This window comes from Apus apus, chromosome 9 (assembly GCF_020740795.1).
Source record: "Apus apus isolate bApuApu2 chromosome 9, bApuApu2.pri.cur, whole genome shotgun sequence".
NCBI classification, from domain to species: Eukaryota; Metazoa; Chordata; class Aves; order Apodiformes; family Apodidae; genus Apus; species Apus apus.
The window spans coordinates 11,313,117-11,327,188 of record NC_067290.1 but is presented as its reverse complement, the minus strand read 5'-3'; the positions used below and the strand labels follow the sequence as shown (position 1 = coordinate 11,327,188).

The window sequence follows — 14,072 nt, the reverse complement described above, 5'->3', positions numbered from 1 at the left end:
CAAATATAATTCTGAACATAGCCATCTATCTATGCACCATGAGCAATACATCTGATAAACTTAACCCTATCTTTCAAGCTTCATAATAGTCTGTACATTGACCTTGATACTTAGCAGATTGTTTAGAATACAGCATTGTTTGACAACTCATTTTACAAAGATATTTAAGCTTTATACTAATTTTGAACTCTTCATCTTAAGTATTTGATTAGGCAAACCTTGTGACATGTTGCCCAATGATTAAGGTACAATTTTAGCTTAATATTCATTTCCTCAATTTAAATGAAAATTAAGAAAACTTTTGAAAATGACACAGTACAAATGTTTGCCCAGGGTGAATAACACAAGGGTACACTGATAGCATAGCCATGGGACCAGGCTGAGTAGAATGTATTAATATTCTATACAAAAGAGGTATAATGGCCATGTGTGTAAACCTGGCACTTGGGGCTAAAATCACTAACCTAGCCTTGAGAAGTTGGAAATTGATTTATCACGGACTGTTTCTCATTCTTCTCTGCTGTTCAGAATCTGCAGACTGTCACTTTTTGAGGGGTGACCTGACCAAAAAATGCTTATAGTATAATCTTGGAAGACACAAGAGACCATCGTGGTGCAGTGTATTGTGCTTCCAGGCAGGACCTGGCAATTCAATGGATGAGGACTTCTGCAGTGAAGCCTCTGCTGCACTCCAACCTACCTGAGTTCTGGCACCAAAGCCCACAGCCTGTGTACATGTGATCCTTGTGTTCTAATTCTTCATTCAAAGGCAGAGAAAAAACATGCGAGCAGCTCACTGAGCTACTGGAGCTGACAGTCTCACAAATATGGGAGATGATCTTGTCTTGTTTAAATCATTACAGAACACTACATTTTTTTGTCAAGTAGCTGTATTTTTGCTTATGGGAGAGTGTGGCAGGTACTCATTACTGCCTAGTGTGCTGCTTTGAGCTGCCATAGTAATTGCCTAGCCCTGCCTTGCTGGCATCTGTCCTGGTCACAGTGTTTCTTCCACCCAGTCAGTAATAACCTATAATTCAAAGCATAGTGGTGACTCCATGATATCACTTTTAACAACGCAGCCAAGCAAAGGCACAGCTACAGAACTAGCCACTTAATTGCTTGATAATAGTAATTGCACTTCAGTTTATCTAATCGTCTTTATTACAGGTTGCCAATTTAGGAACTTTTCTTTCTTTAATCAGTTGTTTTGCTAATATTTTCATAAAACATTTCCTTCCAGAACCTCTGAGGCTTCCAGGGTAGCTTACCCAGCATAGAGGTGGACGTACTCATCTACTGCTGGAGTGACCTCCACAGGAAAACAAAATCTCATTCATTTATGTAAGGTTTTATGCAGAACATTTACTGCATTTTTGTGATCAGTTACATGTATTTCTGTGGAATGATGGAAATTCCAGAAGCTAGTATCATGTGACTTGTTTGGGGTTTTTTTTGACACTATGGTATGAAGTTATTATGAGGGCTGCGTTATCTTAAGTAGGATATCACAAGGATATTTTCTGTTTCCATAGAAGTTGATAGTATTTCTTCACTATCCCACAACACTAGCTTGTGCTCCTTAGGAAAATATTCCCAGGTTTTTCAGTATTTTCTTTGTGCCTCTCTGCTTTATCAAAAAGGTGCCTTAGTTGTAAGTCCCAGCTTGACTCTGTAAAAAAAGCAGTACAGAATATACCTTATAAAAGTCACTTCAATAGTTAAGTGTGTGTCACAGCAGGGCCTTTTGCTGCTAAGTAGGCAGGGTGCTCTCCTTCAAAATGCTGGACTTTATACCTGCCATTTGCACTGGAATGAACATTGACAGTCCTGTCCCTGAGACTAGAATAGTTTTGGGGAAAGCATTCCTTGTCTGAAATACAATTTGAGCAGTATTTTATTATACTGTGACCCTGTGAGTATACAATCAGGAGGGACTCCTGGGGTTTATTTCAGCTGATTATGGAACACAGAGCAGAATACAGCCAGTGACCTCTGTAAATGATCACATATTTGACTTTTGGATAAGAAGTCATCTAGTCATAAATGATTTATCTGAAAGATTCTATCTGATCTGAGACAGAGCTCCACTCAGCTGCATTAAAAAAGCATGTAACAATTTATATTTCACATACTGTAGTACTTTAGAAAATATATTTACATTTTATATTCTTTACATATATCTGGACTGGATTTTGAAAGCTCATTCAAAGTGAAATCATATTTAAAAAATATTTGTTAAAAAGCCCTTCCTAAAAATCTGGTATTAATTTTAAGATGATATCCTGTATTTAGTAAGAATTGTTAATATGGTCTCTGTAGCATAATTACAAAACTTTACTAAGATGTGGCACTCAAAAGAAATGTCCTTTTCATCTTCATTCCTGTGGTGCAAGTAGGATGTGCATAACATCAAACTATCTGTTCAATTGCCATTTTTTTTGTAACATGGTTTAAGGCAGAGACTGAAATACTTTTAGCATGCAAATAGGAAGAAATTTAGCAAAATAAAAACATCTTATTTTTAAAAAAAAATAATCTCATTCCCTGGTGTTTGACCTTCCCAAAAGTACTAGGCTGTCACACATCAAGGCACCATTCGTTTCACATGAATTACTCAATTAAACTATCTCATTTACTTTATTTTCAGACAGCAGTTTAATGTCTGTTTTGCTAAGTAATATAAACTCTTCTCAAATCTTCTTATGGTGTCAAGGTCAGAGTTTAACAATTGTGCCTGCATCACAATTTATAATTAGAATTTCAAAAGTGAGAGGGAAAAATAATCATTGAGCCAAAGTGATCATGCAAGTGAACTCTGAAAAAACAGCATTTCTAAACAACCTATTTTAATATTTCCTATTTGCATATTTCTTTGGGACACTAATGATGGCAACCTAATGTATACTAGGAAAATTTTATAAGGTTGTCTGCATTTTGGTCTCTATTGTGTAAGATGCTCATTATATTCAAATCCCACAACAAAGACCCACAGAGTTGGACCCTCAGGTAATCCAAGTCTGAAGCATGTGTTAAATTTCAGATAGTCTTACCTTAGGTGCCTCCAGCCTCATGCAAAGTCCTCGGTGCAGCCCCAGAGAAGATGGCAAAGCAGCCGAAGAATCACAGGATTTCTTTAAAAAGAAGTTTTCAAAGACTGCATGTGGCACTGCTGCACGAGGGAATTAAGAGCTAAAAAAATGTGCAAAGCACTGCAGAAAGGAGAAAAATCAGTCCTGTATGGCCCTATGGCTGCAATGGAGAAGAGCAAACAGCGTAGCAGCAAAGCATAAACATTTTAACCAAAATCATTCCTTGCGATGTATTTAGAGAACAGATGTGAAGGAAAGGTTTCAGTAGGACCAGGAGCATTCACAGTACCCCAAAAGCATTTATAATTGATTTCAGGATCTATGTCCTGTAAAAATTTGGTCACATGAGTAGTTGTATTTTCTATAAGCTATCCTGCCAATTATAGCCACAGATGCCAAGCACTGGTATCCCTTACTCACCTGAGAAGGACTGAGAGTGATTCATTCTGCCTCACCAGCCGCATTATTCATGGAAATAGGGTGCTACTCTTGCTCTGATTTTAAATTCTTAACCTGTTTCAAAACCACTGGTGAATATAACAACATGTATAGTCAGGTTAGGAAATAGTTCTCTGTGTTTTAGCACAATAACTATATCCAGGGCACTATGCTTCACAGAGAAGGAAGATTGTGAGATATTTCAGTTAATTTACCTGTGAATTGCAATAAATTATGGGGGTCCTGAAAGAAAATTTAAGAATACCTGCACAACACTCAGGTCTGAAGAAGAGACTTCCACTGAAATATTCATGTTCTTGTAACCAAGAAAAAAAATCCTTATCCTGTGAGCTGGACAGGTCTTTTCTTGTAGTTTTCAGACCTTGATGTTTTATTGACCAAACTCCTTGCTTTAGACTTGAGCTCATGTTCTCTGAGGAAGTACAAGTGGTAATTATACAAGTCTTTCCTTCCCTGTCATAGGCAACATTCACAAGGGAGATTTACAACCTTCAGCTTTCAGATACGGAGACTGGTTGTTTAACTTCAGTGAGAAAACTCTGACAAGGTGAACAGCTCTGAATTGGAACAAATCCTCTCAAAACTGGCTACCGGGACAGCTCTGGGAGTTAGTTAGTGTGGGGGGTTTTTGCCGCCTCTTTTTCCTGTAGTAGCCCAAACTGAAAGATTGGTCAGAATTTGTTTTAGAAAACAGATTCCTTAAATATAATGCATTTTACTCCCTGAGGCAATAGCAAATCTATCTATAGCAATACCCAGCTAACCTATGGACTGAATGATATTTGTTCAGTCATAAAAACACTATGACCTGGGGGTCTTGGCGGATAACAGGCTCAACATGAGTGACCAGTGTGCTGCAGTGGCAAAGCAAGCCAACAGGATGCTGGGCTGCATCAACAAGGGCATCACCTGCAGAGATAAAAAAGTCATCATCCTGCTCTACTTGGTGTTTGTCAGACCACACCTGGAGTATTGCCTTCAGTTTTGGTCTCTGCTCTACAAAAAGGATGTAGACAGGCTGCAGAGGGTCCAGAGAAGGGCCACAAGGATGATCAGAGGACTGGAGAACCTGCCATATGAGAGGCTGAGAAAACTAGGTTTGTTCATCCTTGAGAAAAGAAGGCTTAGGGGAGACTTCATTACCATGTTCCAGTACTTAAAGGGTGGCTACAAAGAAGATGGAGATTCCCTATTTACAAAAAGTCACATAGAAAAGACAAGGAGTGATGGGCACAAGTTGCTCCTGGGGAGATTCCGATTGGACACAAAAGGTACATTTTTCACCATGAGTCAAACATTGAAACAGTCTCCCAAAGGAAGTGGTAGGTTTCCCCACATTGGACAGTTTTAAGTCTCAGCTTGACAGGTTGCTGAGCCATCACATATAAACTATAGTAGTACCTAGAAAGGCTGGACCAGATGATCCTTGAGGTCCCTTTCAACCTGGCATTCTATGATTCTATGATTCTATAGTCAGGGACTGTGCTAAGAGTTGGTAGGAGTAGAGTGCTGATCTAGAAACAGTCAGGACAACTATAAACAAAATACATTGTCAATGAACTTCAGTAATGAACCTAAGATATATTTTCTAATCACAAATAATTCAAAAAGGCAGGCAGTTTGTTCATCTGAATTCCATTTAGCTCAGATTCTGATATATGGAGGAAATGGTTTGGCCTCATGCTCCTGTCACTGTACACATTTGCCCAAGAAAACAGCAAATGGGGTGCAATCTGAAACTTACTTTTTAATCAACAGTGTTTCAGTTCACTTGAGTGAAGTTTGGCTTAGTCCCTTAATGCATACCCTTATCATGACTGACAGCAATCCTGCCTTCATACATTTTATTGATCTAAGGCTGGAGAAGGTGCAGAGGGCAGGAGAGTTATGCACAAGGAATATGGCTGGTCCATAATGATCACATTTCTGTGACCTTAGTGGATTGTAATAAGGATCTTTTTATTAAAGCAAAACAAAACAAAATAAAACTGCAAGAGCTCCAGGGCAGATCTGTGTTCTCTTTTGGCCTGTGTTAACCTCTAACCAAAATCTGGCCATTAAAAAAAAAAAAAAAAAAAAAGTACTTCAGCTGTTTTTCTTTATTTTTGGAAGTTTAAAATGAAACGTAAAGCCCATAATAAAATGCATATGAGGATACAAATCAGCAGACTTGAGAAATATGTTAAGAACTACCCAACAATATAGGTCTTCATTAACAAGTATTTTCTCCTCATGAAACTCAGAAAATGGTCTTAGTCACTTGTATGCATGTTGTTGTTCATGGTATTATTTATTTCTATGGTAACCAGAGCAGTAAATACAGTAATATTAGACAAAAATAATAAAGAAAAAAAAAAACACCTTATTGCAAAAGAAGACAACTAGGAGCCAAAACAGAGGTGTTTAGATGATGGTGTAATTTGCTACAATAACTGTTTAGCTGCATATTTGGCAGGCCCTGGATAACTCACTTATGACTAATGCATTTGTCCAAATTGCATTCAAATAAAAAATAGCTACCATGCTCCATTATCATGCATTCTGCACTGATATTTCCTCTCTATCGATTTTCCCACGACAAGAAGGCTTCTTGCTGAACTCAGGTTAACTGTGGATTGATGCTTATTTCTCTTGTGCAGCCTCTCAAAAGTTGGTTAGTGATGTGGAGCCACACATCATCAGTTCTTTGCTATCAGGAGCTATCTAACTTCCTTGTGCAGCCTCCCACTCACCTCTTGGCTGTCTGCTCCATCTGGAGGGAGCTGGCTGCTCTCCTCCAGCCCCAGCTCCCTGAGCACAAGGCAGCCTGCAGCTGCCAGAACATCTGCTGTCTCCTGGCCTGGCTGGGGTGAGTACCAAAAACATGGCCTTTCTAAAGTTGGACAGGCGCCTCCATTAGAAACTGGATGAGTTCAAAGTTCTTGGATTTGTCCTGAGACTTGTAGCTCCGTGGGAATATATGGTATAACTATCTGCAACACAAATTCCAATGCACATTTCAAAGGAACATGCGTTGTCTTTAGGATGCACTGGCATATTGCCTGCTCTTCCCCTGCATCTGTGGTGATCTGATTTTAGAATAGTCTAATTCTGAAGAAGGAGTAATTTTGAAGAGGAAGGAGTGGAAGGAAGGTAAAACCAAACAAAATCAGTTCTTGTTTCTGCAATTGCATCCATCAAGTGTGGGCTTCTCATCAGGGCTACTGCTGCATCAGTGTCTCCCAGCCACGCAATATCTGTAGTGATGTGTCGTGGGCTGCTCCTGCTGAAGGCAGAGGTTGACTCTTGTTTGGAAAAGTGCATTTGAAAAAGAGGCGTCTTGTTTGGAAAGTTAGGAGCACAAAGTAACATCAATCTAATCTCAGAGGAGGGAAATCTATACAGCAGCCCCACATCAGCTGTCCTTGTCGTATACGGGCCAAATCATGCCCTGGCGACATGCAGAGCTCCCACTGACTTCGTAATGGGAAATGCATTACTTACTGAGAGCTGACTTGGCTTTAGAATGATTTAGTACATTTGTTATTAAAAGTTTTGTGTTTTGGAGAAGCAATACTAACAGGTGAAGCACAGCCATGTGGTTCCTCAACCCCCCCATTTTGTACTTTCTGATAGGTTCCAGAGAACAACCAGGAGATGCAGTAGGTGTTCTGCAATTGGCTTGATCCAACTCATGCTGTTTGGGGCTCTCAGAGTGTGTCTGAACTGAGATTTTGGCTTGTAATGCAAGCCAATGCATGGCTCCATTCCCCAAGTGCCTCCCACTGCTTACACTTTTGCTTGCTCAAACATCAAGCTACTTTGTCGTAAGTTTGGAGTGAACAAACAGGCTCTCTTGGGAAGAAACCTCAAGCTCAGAAGAGGCTGACCCTTACCCAGGCTTTTTCTCATAGGGCTGGAGGAGCTTCCCTCCCCTGATGGGCCCAGCAGACACCAACACACAGGTTCTGCCCCTTCCCCTGGGGTCCCCACAGCCTCTTTCTACAGAGGAAAGAGGAGAGTCCACGCTGAAAACAATCTTACAGAAAATGGGGCTTGAGAGCCTTGAACAGTTTCCCCAAATCCACTGCTGTCCTCCTCTCTGTCCTCAGTATGACACATTGGCACGGCTTGTCCCTGCACCGCGCAGGGATGCAGGAGCAGCCTTTAAAGCAGGAAGTGATTAACACTACAAACAGAATGAGAAATGTGTGTTTTCAGTGGAGTGAGAGGGAGAGTCCCCTAATATGGGCACTGCCTGAGTACAGAACAAGACCATTCTGAAAAATTGTGCAGGTCTAGGAATAAGATAGAAGCAACTGCAACTCACTTTATAGCATTGCAACTCAAAGCTAAGTAGGCATCAGTAGAATACACAATAAATGCATATTTAGGCGTAGTTAAAAGTGAAACTTAATATCCTATGTTAGTACATAGTAGTCTTGTACCAAGAAAACTAATTTATAGGTAAAGAAACAGATTAAAACTAAGAGACTGTGTGTTTTCAAATAACCTCAGTAAAATGCATACTTACCCACCTTTTATTCTCCTGCTGTGTGTGCCCTGAGCTGGTCCAGGGAGTTCTATGAGGTAAGAAATTCCTGTTCAACAAAAGTTCCCTTTCTAAAAAAAGTGAACATAATGGAAACGGGGAACCACTTACCAGGCAGCTGAAAAAGGAGCTGACTGTGCAGAGAATTTCACACCTTATGGCTTTTGGTCAGTAAAGTACATAAACAAAATGTAATTTTCTATGCAATTACAGAGGGTCACACAAGAATATTATGTTTTAGAAACCCACTCAAAAGCATATTGCTCCCTAAGAGCCCAATCCAGAAAATGGTTCCTCACTTTACTAAAGTTGCTTGTAAGGATTTCTGGGAGTGGGGCCTAGGAGACATTTTCCTTTTTATGCTTTCTTAAACAGTTTATGTGATAGTAACAACAGGAAGATAAATTACTTTGAATGGTAGCAATTAGAGAAATAAGGAGTGTGATAGATTTACCATGTGGAAAACATCTCTCACACATTTTCTTGCAGTCATTAAACCCACTTTTAATGACACAACACTGATTTCAGAAAGAAACAAAGTTTATTTGATGAATATAAACAAGCTGATCAACACTAAATACTTCCCATACACATGATAACAATGTTATGAACTCTAAATACCTTGGTACTTTACACTTCTACTAGACATTAAATTACAATGACTGTCTAATACATGCCCACTGGTAATTTCTAGGAATTCCTTAGTTTCATATCAATGTCCTTAACCATATATCAATATCACAATCCAGAACATGCCACTCACTTGAAAAAAATTATTACAAGAAGCACTATCAAATGAGGGTCTAAGGTAAATAGGGAATACGGACCCATTACTGCAGAACATCACATTCAAACATCACCCTACACACACAAATAAAACATTGCAGATATAGTTTGTTTCAACACATCTGAGGTCTTTTCATAAACACTGTTTAAAAAGTAAATTGAAACCCACTTTCAAATGAAAGTCAATGTGCAGGTACGGGCATACTGGGTACACAAAATTCATTAAATACAAAATTCATACTGTACATTTAAATGAAAGAAAGAATGTGGAGTACAAGACTGATCTCACATTAAAATAATAATAATAATAATAATAATAATAATAATAATAATAATAATAATAATAATAATAATAATAATAATAATAATAATAATCTTAAATGTTAACCAAAAAGTTGGTTTACTTCTTTACACTTGGGGGGGAAAAAACCTACCAAACATTGCTCAAATAAAATACTTCCCAACATCACAGTGTTTATTGTAAATCCCGAGATTCTATTTTAGTATATGAAAAGATTTTCTCCCAACATCATAAAGTAGCACATGAAATAAAAAGAAAAACAAAACAAAACAACAACCCAAAACAAAGAAAAAAAACGTTAGACAAAATTATCATCTTTGGGGCTAACTTGTAGGCCCTGATAAAAGTTTAGATCAACACTCTCACCAACATGAGTGGAGCAAAAATGCCCCTAAAGTAAGATCTGTGACAAAATTGGCACACATACATAAATATCTAACTATACAGCTTTGTATCTGTGACCCTATTTTCCCCCTAGTTTATTTCCTACTTCAAGTATTCAGTTGCAGAGTTAAGGTAAAGACCTGATTGTAAGAGACACAGACGATTGTCCCCTACTGCGACAACAACTTTGTCACGAGAAACTAGTTTTGTTGTCTGAGTTTCCAAGTGCAACATTTGTCATATGTGCTAAATATACTCCCAAAAGCTTTGCTGTTTCAAAAACAAAGATCTAAAATGCCATTGATAGTTAAAGGACAAACTTTTTAAACATGAATGAAATTGGGATTATCTATGCTATACTAATTCTATACATTTTACTCTATTTACTGAAGACAGTAGCATCCAGCAGGACTCCTGCTTGAATAAATTGCTCTTCGATTGCACCAAGAATTACAATAGAAATAAATAAAATATCATCTCTAGACAAGAATTTTAAAGGGGTTACTATGTATGGCTCATGTAGGATGTTTAGGGTTAATTGCACCACAGGTTGAAAAAATAATTTTTCTAAATTCAGTGCAAGACTTTAGGAGTATCCATTTAGATTTCTCTTCTTTACAGCAGCAAAGAAAAACTACTAAGGATTAAGGCCACCCATGCTTAAATTTATTGTTTGTCCTTTAAAAATGCAGATATTCCATTCCCACTCCCATCAGCATGGAAGCATTTCTTCCCTGGACCAAAAGATGCCTCGATAAAACAGCCAACCATTTGCACATGTTTGCCAGACCGACTGAGTATGTTCATGGAGTCATAAGGAACCTCTCCTTGAGAAGTGGTAGAGATTTGACTGTCAGTTATATTCTCTCACCAAATGTAAAAACTTTGTATTTTTAGTGTTCCTTCATGTGCTTTACATTTATTTTACAGATACACTTTGTTGATGCAAACAGCCTTTTAAGTGCTATTTGTTCATTGGTATTTTCTTTTAACACCTAAGATTCATTGGGGTCAATGTTGGAGACTGTTTTTCAATGTAGAAAACAGTAAGAAACAGTTCCTCATTTACAGAAGACCTAGTGCATATACTGTATTCACAGCAATCTTATCTTATTTATTTTTTAAAAAGAGTCCCAGCTTTTACTGTTGAAAACCTGTATGCATTTGGATGGTAAAAGCTTGATACATCCTTGTGTATATGTCCATATATATACATACACATGTATTTATATACGCCTCAAGCTTTTACCATCCAGGAATAGATACATTTTGTATATAATCTTATATTTATGTTCAAATTAGATGTCCTATGCATTGTCAGAGACACACACCATATTTTCATAAAGCTAATCTTTGTCATCAGTTATTAGTACCAAAAATTGATTTCATTTCCAACCTGGCCCAGAGCTTAATGCCAGTTATATTATCAATGTTTGGGGGGTTTTGTTTTAATTATTATTTTTTTAGCAGTAGATATAAGAAAACAGAGGAGGGTAAAGGCTTGGTTTTGAGTTTTTGGAAAAGCCCACATCTGACTGGGGGTAAGATTAATGCCAACACCCTCATATAGCATTTTACTAATACCTCTTTGATAATCTAGTGCAATAGAAGTGATACTTTAGAATAGACTAGATAAAATCAGCAAATGCAGATACCACATCTAAGAGAATCTGAATTACTTATTAAAATCAATCTAAATTTACTGAAAATTAGTTAAATAACCTATTAAACTGAACTTCATTAAACAATAATGTTCTGAACAGATGGTTTCTTTGTGAAAAAAGCATAACTTGCAAGACCCATTAAAGACAGAAATGAAGCTCTTATAATTTCTGCTAAAGTCTCCTTCATTTTTTTCCAAAGTATCTAATTTCATAGTAGACTACAAGAAATAATGGAGAAAATGCCAATTAATGCAGCATTTCATTAGATGTCAACCTTAGCATTCATTTTCTGCATCTGTGATCTTCTCAGGATATCATGTCATGTTTGGAGATCCAATGCAATAGATTATCAGTTACCTTCCAGGGCTACATTTCTTCCCTTCTTCTTTCACTAGTTCCTCTGACAACTGCAACAAGGGAACAAAATATTCCAATTAGTAACATGATTGAAGCAAAAAAAAACCCCATCCTAGTTCTAATCTCAGAATCACAGAATTTTTGGAGTTGGAAGGGACCTTAAAGATCATCAAGTTCCAACTCCCCTGCATGGGCAGGGACACCTTCCAGTAGACCATGTTGCTCCAAGCCCCATCCAACCTGCCCATGAACACCTCCAGGGATGGAGCCCCCACAACATCTCTGGGCAGCCTGTTCCAGTGTCTCACCACCCTTACACTGCAGAATTTATGCCTGATCTCTAATCTAAATCTCTCTTCTTTCAGCTTAAAACCATTACCCCTTGTCTTCTCACTGCAAGCTCCTGTAAAAAGACCCTCCCCAGCTTTCCTGTAGGCCTCCTTCAGGTACTGGAAGGCCACTATGAGGTCCCCCTGGAGCCTTCTCCAGGCTGAACAACTCCAACTCCCTCAGCCTGTCCTCCTAAGAGAAGTGCTCCAGCCCTTGGATCATTTTTGTGGCCACCTAATCAAGCTTCTCATAGATAGCAGTGGATATATTGCTTTTCTAGGGACTGAGGATTAAGTAAGGTTTTGAATTAAATTTGAACCCACTTATTATGTTCATAGGGTGGCAATTATTTTTACAGCTGATTTATACAACAAGATTCCCCCTAAATGGGAAGGATTTTAAATTCCAGAGATAGGAAATTCTATTGTGCTTGTGATTCTGGAAAAGGTAAGTTTTCTGATCTTATCTGTAAGCACAGTAGCTTTGAAGTGGAAATGCTATTAATAAAACTAAATATTTTTATTTGGAAACAAAAGGAATAATCCATTTATTTCTACTCAGTTTCGTGGCAGGTGAGAATATGTAGTACCTCTAGCAGCTCTCCAGAACTGAAGGTATAGAAAGCAACTTTTAATTGTTATATTTGAAGCACCTAAAGTCCACTTTAATTTATAAAACAGTGAAGAAAGGTTTTATGGATACAAAACCTCAGATTTATAAAAGTTAAAATATACAACAATCTGCTATGAGTTTTTTCAGCCATGCAATCACTAATCAATGACTGTTGCTCTTCATGACTTGGCTGGCACTTCTAAAATCTGGAGGGGTAACTGGTGTAAGCCTGAGTCAGTCAGTGGAAAGAGTCTTCCTTCCATCCTGAGGCCCTGGATGAGTCTCTGTGTCTGATTGTCAGTGAAGAAAGAGTGAGGCCTGAATTATTTTGATTGTAAACTAGTTCTGCTGTAAGCAAATGCCAAGTTATTATTGAACAGAAAGAAGTAAACTAGTCTTATTCATATTATCTGCATATCAGATCAGTGGGAGGAATGAAATTACTCCTTTACAGGACAGTTGTTCATTTATCCACTGACTTTATTTCTAGAAAAGTGGAATGTGTTATGGGATTCTCCATTACTGCCCTTGCATTTATGTATCCTTAGAAGTTTCCAAAACATCAAGTTTATGAAGAAGCAATTGCCATAGAATGCTTCCACTGCTGTATACAGCTGAAAAGCTGTTGTTTTGTAAACAGATCTAGTTGAACAAAATGCCCCTTTAAGTTCTAGAATCTAATATTTATCAGAGTAATTACTCTGTGAGTTAAATGAAACACTATTTACAGAATAAACTCACCAATTATCTGAAATCCCTATTTTCAAGTTCACATCTTTGAGGCAAGTACATATAAGGGTTTGTATATTACAACCTTAGATGAATAGTTCTGCTTTTCCAATGGGAGGCTGGTACAATTATTCTGGTTAAAACACTGAGGGACTAATCCAAAGCCCACTGAAATGTGGAAAGGTTCCCACTGATTTTAACAGGTTTTGGATCTGGCCTTTGAATGGAGAAAAAAATGACTTCTGCAGAGCTGGAAAGCCAGGGAGTTCCTAAAGTAGATCATGTTACTAGTTCTGGCACATAAAACCTTTGCAAACTTTTTATGAAAACTGTAAGTCAGAGCATGCGTTACGTTTCGTGAACTGCACATAGTTCCCATTCTTTTGTGTGCCAAGTATTTCTTAATCATCATTCAAAGATATACGTAGGCATAGGAAGCACCCATATGAGTTACCAAGGAGAGTACCTTCCAGAAACTATAGCACTAAAACATGTAACATATTTGCTAAAACATAATCACAGCAAATCTTCAATATACTTGATATTTTACACGTTGAAGTTCCTTTGCAATTAACACTCTTTTATGCTACTTAAAATAAGAACCCAGAATAAAGTGTGTAATCTGAGGAACAGCAACAAGTCACAAAATACAATCTCTCTCTGGCTTGCTCCCCAAATTTTCAGGGGGGTTTTACTACAGAATGACAGCCCTGAATAAACCCCACCCACTCAATCAACCCACCCATTAATCAGGAAACCATAGATTTATTGGAAGTGTAACAAAAACTTGTTCACCATAGGTAGGAAATGCAAAGTATTTCTCAAGT

General features: G+C 37.9%; 1 protein-coding gene across 4 annotated transcripts in view; it reads right to left on the bottom strand.

Moving 5' to 3' along the window:
• Positions 1–9,201: 9,201 nt before the first annotated feature.
• ERC2 (ELKS/RAB6-interacting/CAST family member 2) overlaps positions 9,202–14,072 on the bottom strand; it is a 445,445-nt gene continuing 440,574 nt past the window's right edge. For all 4 annotated transcript variants that reach the window (XM_051627871.1, XM_051627872.1, XM_051627873.1 and 1 more), the window contains one exon: positions 9,202–11,624. The gene's annotated coding sequence lies outside the window, so the exon portion shown is untranslated. The remainder of the gene's footprint in view (positions 11,625–14,072) is intronic.